Genomic DNA, 10,787 nt, shown 5'->3' on the forward strand with positions numbered 1-10,787 from the left:
CACATCACCCAAGAAGCTTCCATAAAACGATGATGTCCAGGCCGCGCTCCAGCAGTTCTGATTTACTTGGTCTGAGATGTGATCTGAACATCAGTACTTTTCCAAATTCTGATTCTGGTATGTAGCCGGGGTAGAAAACCACTGGGGCAGATTCTGGGTGATAACTAATAATGGGACAATCTTTTTTTCCTTTGATATCGTCTTTCATTTTATTGCTATTAATAATTTCATTCTGACTAAATCTTATGAACAAAGATGGCAATGATTGGAAGGAAGTCATATAAAAACACATCATAACATTTTGTAGGTTATCTTAACATAAATATCTGTAGCATATTTTATGAAGTGAAATATAAAATGCGTTGCCATAAATTGAAATTATATTGAGTGAACAGCATTATACTTCTGATTAAAAAAGAATAATCTTTGTGACTATTCTTACAAGCAGTGATGTAAACTTAAATTCTGGGAAAACAAGAAAGTATGCCAGAAAGGCCTATGTTATCTTTGGTCACTTCTACAGAAAACTGATCTCAGTTGGAGAAGGAATGTCCATATTTCCATCTTCCCATAAATAAAGCCTACGGGATTCCTACACAGTCAGATGTTACTGTGCTGCAGTATCTTAGCTCTATCTACACAAATGTTCTTGCGGAACGAACACCACGGTTAGGTAGGAGATGTGTTGTCCTGAGAAAGAAGCAGCTTGCCGTGGTGGGGAAATGTGAAAAATGAGGACTGTTCTCCTGCCTTTAGGTACTCCGAGTCTTTGCTTTGCAAAATCTTTAACGCTTTATCTTACTTTGTAAATATATTTCTCCATAAGGTCACTGGAGGTTCCGCCAGCATCTCATAAGGGAAGTAGAATCTTGATGTTTATAGTGAAGTGTAACTGCGATATAAAATAATTGACAAATAAAGAAAATAAGACTTTGGAGTGATGTTGGAAATCTAATGCTTTCTTTATTCTTGTAATTTTAGTAGAGGTGAGATTTAGGATAGTGATCTGAGATAATGAATTTTATAGGTAATTTCTTGAGAGCATTAGTTTTGATGAATTTATAACCAGATGTGTTAGCAGAATCATAACAACAAGGAATGTGATAATAAAACTGGGAGAAAGCAGAAAGAAAATATTTGTGGTAAAGCACAGATAGATAAGTGAAGCTTTAAGACTGAATGTTCCTGCTGCTGGGGTGGATCTAATTTAGTCTTTCTTTCTCAACATCAGGGATTTAAATAAAGAAAATACTTGAAATACTAAATTCTGAGTATATATGATCGAAGACAAAGATGTCTACTTCTGGGAAACATTAATGATATTGGTATGGGCTGATTAACTAAAAACCAGAATTGACATAAGCCTACAGTAAATGAGAGAAAGGAATTTAAGTGCCAGATGGATCTTTGACTTATATTGCTGGTCACACACCAGTTTCTAAAAAAGCCCCACCCACACCAAACTTGCCAAATTGAAAAACAAGTTTGGTACAAGAGTGTTATATCTTGTATACCAAAGGATAAAGATAATACTTATTTACTGACATTTATGGATAATATAATCCTTAGAGTGCTTAAATTAAATGCTAAAGTTAATCCTCTTTACATAGTGAACCTCATCAGAATTTGGATGAGTGGAATCAAGGCTAAAGCGAAGTCTTGGGCACTCAGTTAATATTTTCTAGAATTTCTTACAAACAACCTAAAAAAGGGGGACAACTTTCCATATGACACACGTCTTTGGGGCTTATTTCAAACAGAAATTCTTTATTAGTGGCTACGTAAGGAAGGGATATATAAAGTGGACTTTTTTCATGTTGAAAACTATAGATACATTTATCTGAATCTTTCTTTTTTCCTGCATAGATTTTAAAATGCCTTTTTCTTTTATGATTATTATGACTCACCACTAGTGCCATTACCAATTTAAACGCTGGTGAGGCAAGAGTCCCCGAGCTCTGAGAAGGTAACTTGTAAGAGCAGGTGCTTAGGCGTAGTGAGGTGACTAAATGGTAGTACAGGCGGAGAGAGTGAGGGATCCAAAGGCCTGAAGCCCCAGTGAAAATGTCCCAGTGCTGAGGACAGACCCTGGCCCTTCATTCCCCTGCCAAGCAAGCAGCAGTCTGAGGGTCTGCTCAGGCCCAGCTCCTAAAAACTGAGACTGGGTGTGTGAGAGCCACTGTCCCGAGGTTGCAAGGCATGACCCTGGGACCTTGGGTCAAAATTGGACCAGGAAGTAAAGTGTCCAGCTAAGAAAGCTGGCAGAGAATGGAAACGGAGAGCTGGAGAGAATTGTTGGGTGTGAATTGGACAATAGGCAAAACTGAACAAGCAGGTTTGGGAGGTGGGGGCTTGGAAAATTTTGTTAGAGGCTGTATGACTGTGACTGAGCCTGCTTTAGACAGTCAGGTCCTGTCAAGCTGGAGTTTATATTTTGTGCTTCCTCATGCCTTTCTCTTTCTCTTGATTATCCAAAAAGGTTTGAAAGAGAAGGTTGAGGATGGTCAATCAAGAGACAGTTCCGGTTTATGAATCTGCAACATGGCTCGTCGACAGCCCATTGGGGCACTTGCATTGGGAGATCCTTTCTTTCAATGTAGCAGAAACAAATGTTTTGAAATAAAAGTGAAAAATGTTTTCAGATTCAAACTCTATGAAGTTAGTGATTTTTATGTATTTTCTTTTTCCAAGCCGCTGTGTGCTCCTTTAAATGCTTGCTCTGAGAAAAGAACAACCAGCGCTTTGGTGGCCCATGACTCTCTCTAGTTAGGAGACGTGTGCAATGGGAGAAACAAGGTGGGTGGAATGTCACTACAATTATGCCTGTGACTGCCACCACAATGACTGACCACTATGGACCCTGCTGATGCCAATGCTGCTGGTAGGGGTAGGTCCTTGTCTGCTGGAATATACCCCCACATTTAAATACATATGGATGTTTGCAGGAATTTTATATCAGAACAAAAATATATGGTGGGAAGCTGAGAAGTTAAATATTTTAGTAATTTGTTACATCAAGTGAAATTTATTTCATTTATATTTGAGTCATTTTGAGTACTAGATGGGTACAGGGGTGGTCTTAGAAACGTTCAACAGACTCTGTGGCAGCAGCTGCAGGATGGGGGTGGGAGAGCAGGTGGGAGACATAGGGTGGGGGAGGTGTGGGGAGAGCATGGGGTGGCCAGGGCAGTGAGATGACGTTGTGGGGGCCCAGAGCACCAACTAGTTACCAATAAATATAGAAGTATTTACATTTTATACTCACAGGTTGAGCCCACAAGCTGAGTATTTGTCCTGCCTGTGGAAATGGCTTGCTTGTCTTCAGCCTGTGTCACTTTAATGACATTCCCCTGCTCTTCAGACTTGCACTTATCTGTATTGTTTACGTCCCTGTTCTCCAACGTGGGTTGTTTTCATTGGCTTCTAAATGATAAGTTCCCCCCATGCCTTTCCCCTGAACGCATTCATATTCAGATGTCCAGTCAGAGCGTGGCCTGCAGAGCTCTACGTCTCTTACTCCCACTCCATGGTTTTGGATCAGTTGCATTAACTCCTTGCATTAACAAGGAATTGAAACTAACATATCCAAAATGTTTTGAGATCTTCAGATGATTGTTAGGAACCAAATATAAAAAAAGGACTTTTAAATTTAAATTCTTCTAACAGAGTCTAACTCCCCGCAGGATGGCTTGTGTGAGGAGCTGAGAGTGCTAACTGGCAACATGTGTTTTTGTTGAAATGTATTTGCTAATGTAAACAACTTATGTCTGCCTGTGGCACCCAAGACTGTCACGTGAGGCTTGCATGATACTTGGAGAATGCTGCTCTCACAAAGATTAATACATGTAAATCTGTAACTCATATTTCTGTGCTCACATGTGTCTTATGCAATTAAAGGGAAAGGGAACTCATTTCCATCAGGCCAGTGCTCTGAAAACATCAGCATTTGATCACTAGGAAAGAAAAAAAAATTAATGAAAAATAGAGGAAAAACTAAAAAAAAATTAAACAATAGTTTTTTCTACATCATTTAATTTGAATTTATTTACCATGGTTCTTATTTTTCCAAATGCAAAGTTTATTTTTCAAGTGGTTTCTCCTTTCTCATGTTAGGAAATGAAATGGCTTAGAAGCTGTTTTGGATGTTAAACTAGATAGATTATAGCTTTAAAAAATTTTTATTTTTCAATTACAGTTTGTGTTCAGTATTATTCTGTATTAGTTTCAGCAAAATGGTTAGAAAATCATATACTTTACAGAGTGGTCCCCCATTGCTTCAAGTACCCACCTGGTCCCATACATAGTTATCATGATGACATTGACTGTATTCCCTACCTATGCTGAAATCTACATTTCTGTGACCATTCTGTTACTACCGATTTGTACTTCTTAAGCCCTTTGCCTTTTTCACCCAGCCTCACAGATTCTCTCCCCCTGGCAACCATCAGTCTGTTCTCTGCATATATGAGTCTGTTTCTATTTTGTTCATTTGACTAACAAAATCTTCTAAGGCATTGATTCTCACTTGAGCATGTGCCAGAATCACCTGGGAGCTTCTTAAAACAAGCTCGCTGGGCCTCACCTCCACAGTTTTGCTTTCAGAGTTCTCGGGTGGGGCCTAATAATTTGCATCTCTAACACGTTTTGAAATAATGCTGCTGCTGGTCTCCAGGACCACACTTTGAGAAGCACTGCAAGGCCTAGGTTACCAACTTCTGATGCACAGCAGAATCACTGGTGAAGTTTGAAGCAAAACTCAAGCTGGGGTTCCATCTCTAGAGTTTCTGTTTTAATTAGTTTACGAAGGGTCAGATACTTGGTAATGTTTAAAAGCCCTCTTGTTCAAATGGTGCTCAGAACCACAGCCTAAAGGTTAATCATGAGTGTGGACTTTGTTGTTATATGATTTTGGCAGAATATGAAATGATTTTTGAATCGAGGAGTAATGTTTGTATTCTCCACGTGACCAGCCAAACTTTTTTTGAGCAACTGTAAAATTTGTTGGGAGCCAAACATTTAAAAAATAAGTGTTAACTCATTAATATCACAATTCACACCTACTTCAAAATAATGACAATTTTCCCCTTATTCAGGTGTGTGGAGGAGAAAAGGGGTAAGACTGGAATCTTATCCCTTTTTTACGACACTCTTCCATCTCACCCTCTTCTCCAGTTTCTGAGCCTTCTTTCTTTCTTCCAACATTTTGTTCAAAGGTCAGTCAGCTGACCGCTGGAGCTGTCCTCCAGATAATGGGTGGTTTAAACAAGAAAACCTCTAAGAATGGCCACAAGAGGGCTCAAGGGCACCCCCTGGAGGTAGAGTGATTTATTTTACCAAAGGCTGGGGTGGTAGTCCACTGACCAGCGTTCATACCTCCTTACTTTCTCAGTCTGACAGCTCCAGGATCTTCAGAAAATCACTTAATCCTGTTAAACTTCATTTTTTAAAACCATAAAATAGGGATAACATCCACCTCTTGTGAGTTTGTTTCAAGGATTAAATGAGGCGGTGGGGGTGGGACTTTGATTTCCTTGCTGGCCAGAGCTCTTTAGGACAACGCCAGCACACAGAAGGCACTTGATGAGTTTTGGTGAAATTAAGCAAATTTTGTAGACTGTAAAGTACTCAATAAAGAGAAGAATTGCTCTGGGAGAACATGCTTTCTAGCGTCAAGCTCCCGCTGCACTTCCTGCACTTTGGCCTATATTCTCTTTGGCCTTTATTCAATTTTACAGGCATCATACAGTCAGATGATGAAAGCAAAAGTTGATATGAATCCATTCTTTCTTGCAGGAGTAAACATCTGATTATCATGTTTCATCTCTAAAATATTCTTTCAGTAAAGAATGTAAAAAATAGCCTGCTGGCACTATTCCTTCTCTAGAACTTCAGCAGTAATTCTTTCTTTCAGTTGAGAAGGAGTTAGCCGAAGTTAGAAATTGAAGTCCTGGGTTCTATTTATTCCTGACAGTACTGTGGTACCTCATGCTTTATAAATAACCTTTATTGACTTAACTTTGGCACGCCTCAAGTTACTGATGATAATTATGCCAAAATAACATCTTTATTTTCACAATAATTTCTCTGTTTTCTTATAAACTTGAACTGATATAGCAGAATCAAACTGACTGAATGAATTGGGGTGGGAGTGGGGATGTCTCATTTGCCAAATTACATGATTGTAAGAATAGAAGTCAGCCAGATTTGGCTGTAAGAGCAATAGCATTCACATGCTTGGCAAAGGACATCATCGAATATTTTGGTTGAACCAGTTTTACCATGGCATATAAAGTTTCTTGGTTAATGAATGCTTGTGCAATATTATCAGAGCTGAGGATGGACATATGCATACATATGAAGCATAGGAAAATTTTTACTTATAAACTCTATTTTATGAAGTAGGGTGTCTTTGTGCAAAGCTGACATGTTGATCCCACCTCTTTATTTTTGCTGACTAGTCAATATAAAGTGAGAAACATATCTTAGCTACTTAACTTTTTTACACAAAGTATTTATTTTTGAAAAGACAGACCATTTTTATTGTTATATAGATTTTGCTATGGCATGATATTTTCCTGTGTTGATACAAACAAAACCCTTCAAAATAACTTTGAAGGAAAAACCAAGGTTAATAAAATGATTAGAAAGTTCTAGCTTTCCCAAAGCAGGAAATCTCAGAGAAAGCTCCTTTCTTTTACCCTCACTCTCTGGCCTGGATTTTACAGACACCAGCATTTTTGCAGCTGTAAAGTTAGTCTTCAAATACAAACCGAGGTTCTGGGCTCTATTACTGTTGCTGGCCAGAAAACTAGAGTCAGTGTTATCTCTAAGTTTGCGAAATTCAGAAAAAAAAGGCTTGATGGTGGCAGGGCTAGGGTTTTACAGCCTGGGTAAGGAATGCCATTGAAGTTGTCAGACTCATAAACTTAAAATGTTTAGATCTTTTGGAAGGAGGGAGGGAGCATGGTGTGATGGTCGAAGTAAGGAACTCAAGTCTTCGGGACAATGTTTTATTTCTAAGGCTCTCATACATTTTTACAACTTAAGATGAGTGTCATTCTGCCTTGGTTTCGTTATTCACGCAATGGATAACTGTGAGAATTAACATATTTTGCTTAAAGTCTTACCTTAGATGCCACTTTCTCTTGGGAAGCCTTCTTGGAATCTCTCATTTTTGATTCGGTGCCTAATTTTTGAACCGACTCCCCTCCCTCCACCACATCCCACCTGAAACTCTATGCTTACCATGTGGTTTTATATTTGTCTATTTACTTCTCTTTCTACTTTACCTTCTCTGACTCCCCAGATTATAAATTTTGGTTTAAAACTGGATTTTCAGTGTTATAATTATAGTACCTAGCCTTGTGTCTAAGTAATGGGACACTCAATAAATGTTTATGGACAGAATAAGGGACAGAAGGAACAGATATTACTTTTAGTGTTCAAGGACAAGCCCACATAATATAATTGCTACAAGATTAATTTTTTTTTGCATGTGTACGTAAGTGTGAGTGGCAAGTGATATAGCCTTATTAACATGGCTCAAGAAGAAAAGAGAAGGTCATGTTGGTGAATGCTTCTTAACAGCCAAAATGATTCATGAAGGTATGTACGCTTGGCACACATTTGCTGCTGGAGTGATGGGCAGGGCACAGCTGCCGTGGGAAGCTTTCTCCCTGCTGGACTGACAACCTCTACCCACAGAAGAGGGAAGCTCCCTCTGCTCTACATTCAGATGGGGACACACCATGTGAGCCTAAAACGACTGGACAACTGGACTACGTTAAGTTACTCGTGCTGGTCAGTCAATAATGCTAACATATAGCGAGCACTTAATACATATGGATATTTTCCTAAATATATACTTACATGATGAATTCAATTAATCCTCAGTGTAGAGATTATTATGATTTCCCTTTCAGAGAAGCTTTTTTTTTTTTTTAAAGGCACAAAGAAGGGAGTTATATTGCCTAAGTTCACATAATCAGAAAACAGAGGAAAAAGGCTTCTAACCCAGGTGGTCAAGCTCTGGCAGCATGTAACTGCCCTGCAATCCTGCCTCTGGGGAACAGGACTGCCTGCGCTCCCAGCTAAGCAGCTCCGAGAGGGCGGCCAGTTGTTGTGTCAGTCAGTCAAACAAGCAATCAGTCAATACTTTGGACGAGAGCTTGTGCTGTGGGAGTCATCAAAACAGTGGATGTCAGAGCCCTGCCCTGAGAGCCTTGCAGTCAGTCGGGCAAGTCAGGCACATTCTTAGAAAACATTTCAGACGGTATAATTATGTGCTGATTTACATGACGCAGTGAGAGCTATTCATGCCCAGATACTGAGAATTGCTCCTGCCTTCCTGGGGCTGAGTGCTGGGGACAAAGGCGTTCTGTGACCTGCACGTATTGCTCACCTGAAATGATCTGAATTGCTGACCACCTTAGGCCTCACCTCTGCTCATGCGAGGAAAAAGGCAGGGCTGGCTTGATTGTTCCTGAGACAAAGAAAGATTTTTGGTGTGACTGAGAAAAGGATCAAAATGAGAAGAATGCTATAATCTGAATAACAACAACAGTGAAAGCTTACATTTTTGAACCCTTTTGTACAATGTACTATTCTAATACATATCTATTAATTTACTCTCTTCAGTTTTACTCTTCTCCTCCTCACAATAACACTACAAGGTAAACACTGTGTTTTATATATTTTGCAAATCACACAGAGAGATAAGACAACTTTGGCAGTAAAAGGCTAAGTCTGGATTTTTATTTATTTTGCCTAAACAGTCCTGTGGTTCTTACTGTGTTGCTGAGACTATTTCACATGCTTTACATATACTGACACATTTAATCCTGTAACAGCCACTTCACATATGGAGAAACTGAAGCAGAGAGAGGTTAATAATCTGTTGAGAGCATACAACTAGTAGTTCCGACCAGTAGTCTGTTTGATGTGAAAGCCTGATTTTGTAACCATTCTGACTTTTTCTCATGACTTACCCAAGACTGCCTGGGTTTTATTATCTGAAAAATGACATCCATAGCCATAATACCTATTTTATAGGATCAAATGTGGTTGGTTTATGTGAAGCATTACAATAGGGCCCAGCGCATTATAAAGGATCAATACATGTTAATTTAGAATGTTACCAGAATTTTTTTTTTCAGTTTCAAATTTTATTTCATTAACTTAAAAGGGGAACCAAAATGTGTTTCAAATCTTATTGAACTCATTTATCTGAACATGTTTTCACACAGAAGACAGATATAGGATTTCAAGTAACTTATGGTAGAGTCCATTATCCATTAAAAATAAGCTTCTCTCTTCCACAAAAACTCTGCATTGAAAGGCAAAAAAAAAAAATTGTTTTTCTTTTATACTGCATAAAAACTAGATGCAAACTTCTGATGTAAATTTATTTCATTGTCAACTCTGATGCTGGAGTTGGGAGGCACAAATGTTCAGTCAGTTAAATGATACAAACCAAAAGCTCCTGTGTCTCTCAGATACAAATTAGAAACCTCCATTCATATCTCTTGCAGTAGTATCGCATACTTGCTTCTCATACCAAGTCACTTCTTTCCTTTCCTTTTTTTACTTCCCTCTCCTTGCTAAAGACTTTGGTCACCACCTCCTGTTTTTTGTGTCCTTGTTTTTAGTTTAGGAATCATTTCCGCTGCATACAACATTACTGACTTATGTGATGGGAACTGTATAAGACAGAGGCTGCCATCTTCCTGTTTAAGTTGGACCCCTACTCTGCCCCTATACTGAGCATCACGATTCCATTCTCTGGAGTACATTTTGTTTTTTCTCAAGAAAGACATTAAGTCCAACTGCTGAGCACACATCTTGAATCTCTGTAGCTGTAGGATTTTCAACAGCCTTACTTATGGGGATTCGCCGGCCTTCCAGCCCTCTGCAATGGTCTTCTTGTTATTTAAATAAGCTGGATATATACAAATAAACCTGTCCTGGTCGGCCAGAGTTCGCAACGCCACACAAGCCATCTTCAGCAGTGTCTACATGGCCAGAATGTTACCAGAATTTAAATACTTTTATTTACTTTGGAATTAGAATTAGGTTCAAACATTTTTTTTTTCACTTACTAGCTGGTAGCTTGGGCAATATACTTACCTGTTCTGTACCTCAGTGTCCTTCCCTGGGGAGAATATTAGCATACCTATCTCAGAGGACTGTTGTGAAATGAAACAATCTATTTGAAGAGCAGAACTCTGTGGCGAGTGCTCAATCAATGTTCACGTCTATTACTAGGAGAAGTAAGGGCATGGAGTCGGGAGAGACACAAAGAATGTTTACTATGGAGACTTCATGGTGTAATGAAATATGGGTGACTCCGATGGCATGCCCAAGAGTAGGGGTGAGAGAGCAGTTTGCCAGGCCGACCTGGGTTCTAGTCTATATTCTGTGTGGCTCAGGCAAATTACTTAATCACTCTAAGCCTCCAATTCCTCATCTGTGCAATGGGGATAATACCACTGCCCTCACAGAGTTGTCAGGAGGATTAACTGAGATATTGTGTGTAATTCACTTGGCACATGGCCTGGCAAATAATACACTCCCAGTAAAAGGTAACTGTCAGTGTTACTAAAAGTTGTCATGGAGAGTAGAGAACACAGCCTTACGAATCCCCCATTGTGTAACCATTTCTGACATGGACAACTCCCCTGTTCCTAAGGATCTCAGTAAGAGGTTATGCCATTTGCTCTATATGTGTGGTCATACAAAGCTTGACCTTGTAGTCTCAGGGTCAGGGGAACTTTAGAACTGGGAAAATA

At 39.2% G+C, this 10,787-nt stretch overlaps 1 pseudogene; it reads right to left on the reverse strand.

The window, feature by feature from the left end:
• Positions 1–9,565: 9,565 nt before the first annotated feature.
• On the reverse strand, positions 9,566–9,998 carry LOC112321344 (signal recognition particle 19 kDa protein-like; annotated as a pseudogene).
• Positions 9,999–10,787: the final 789 nt, after the last annotated feature.

Source organism: Desmodus rotundus, chromosome 4 (assembly GCF_022682495.2).
Source record: "Desmodus rotundus isolate HL8 chromosome 4, HLdesRot8A.1, whole genome shotgun sequence".
Taxonomy (NCBI): Eukaryota; Metazoa; Chordata; class Mammalia; order Chiroptera; family Phyllostomidae; genus Desmodus; species Desmodus rotundus.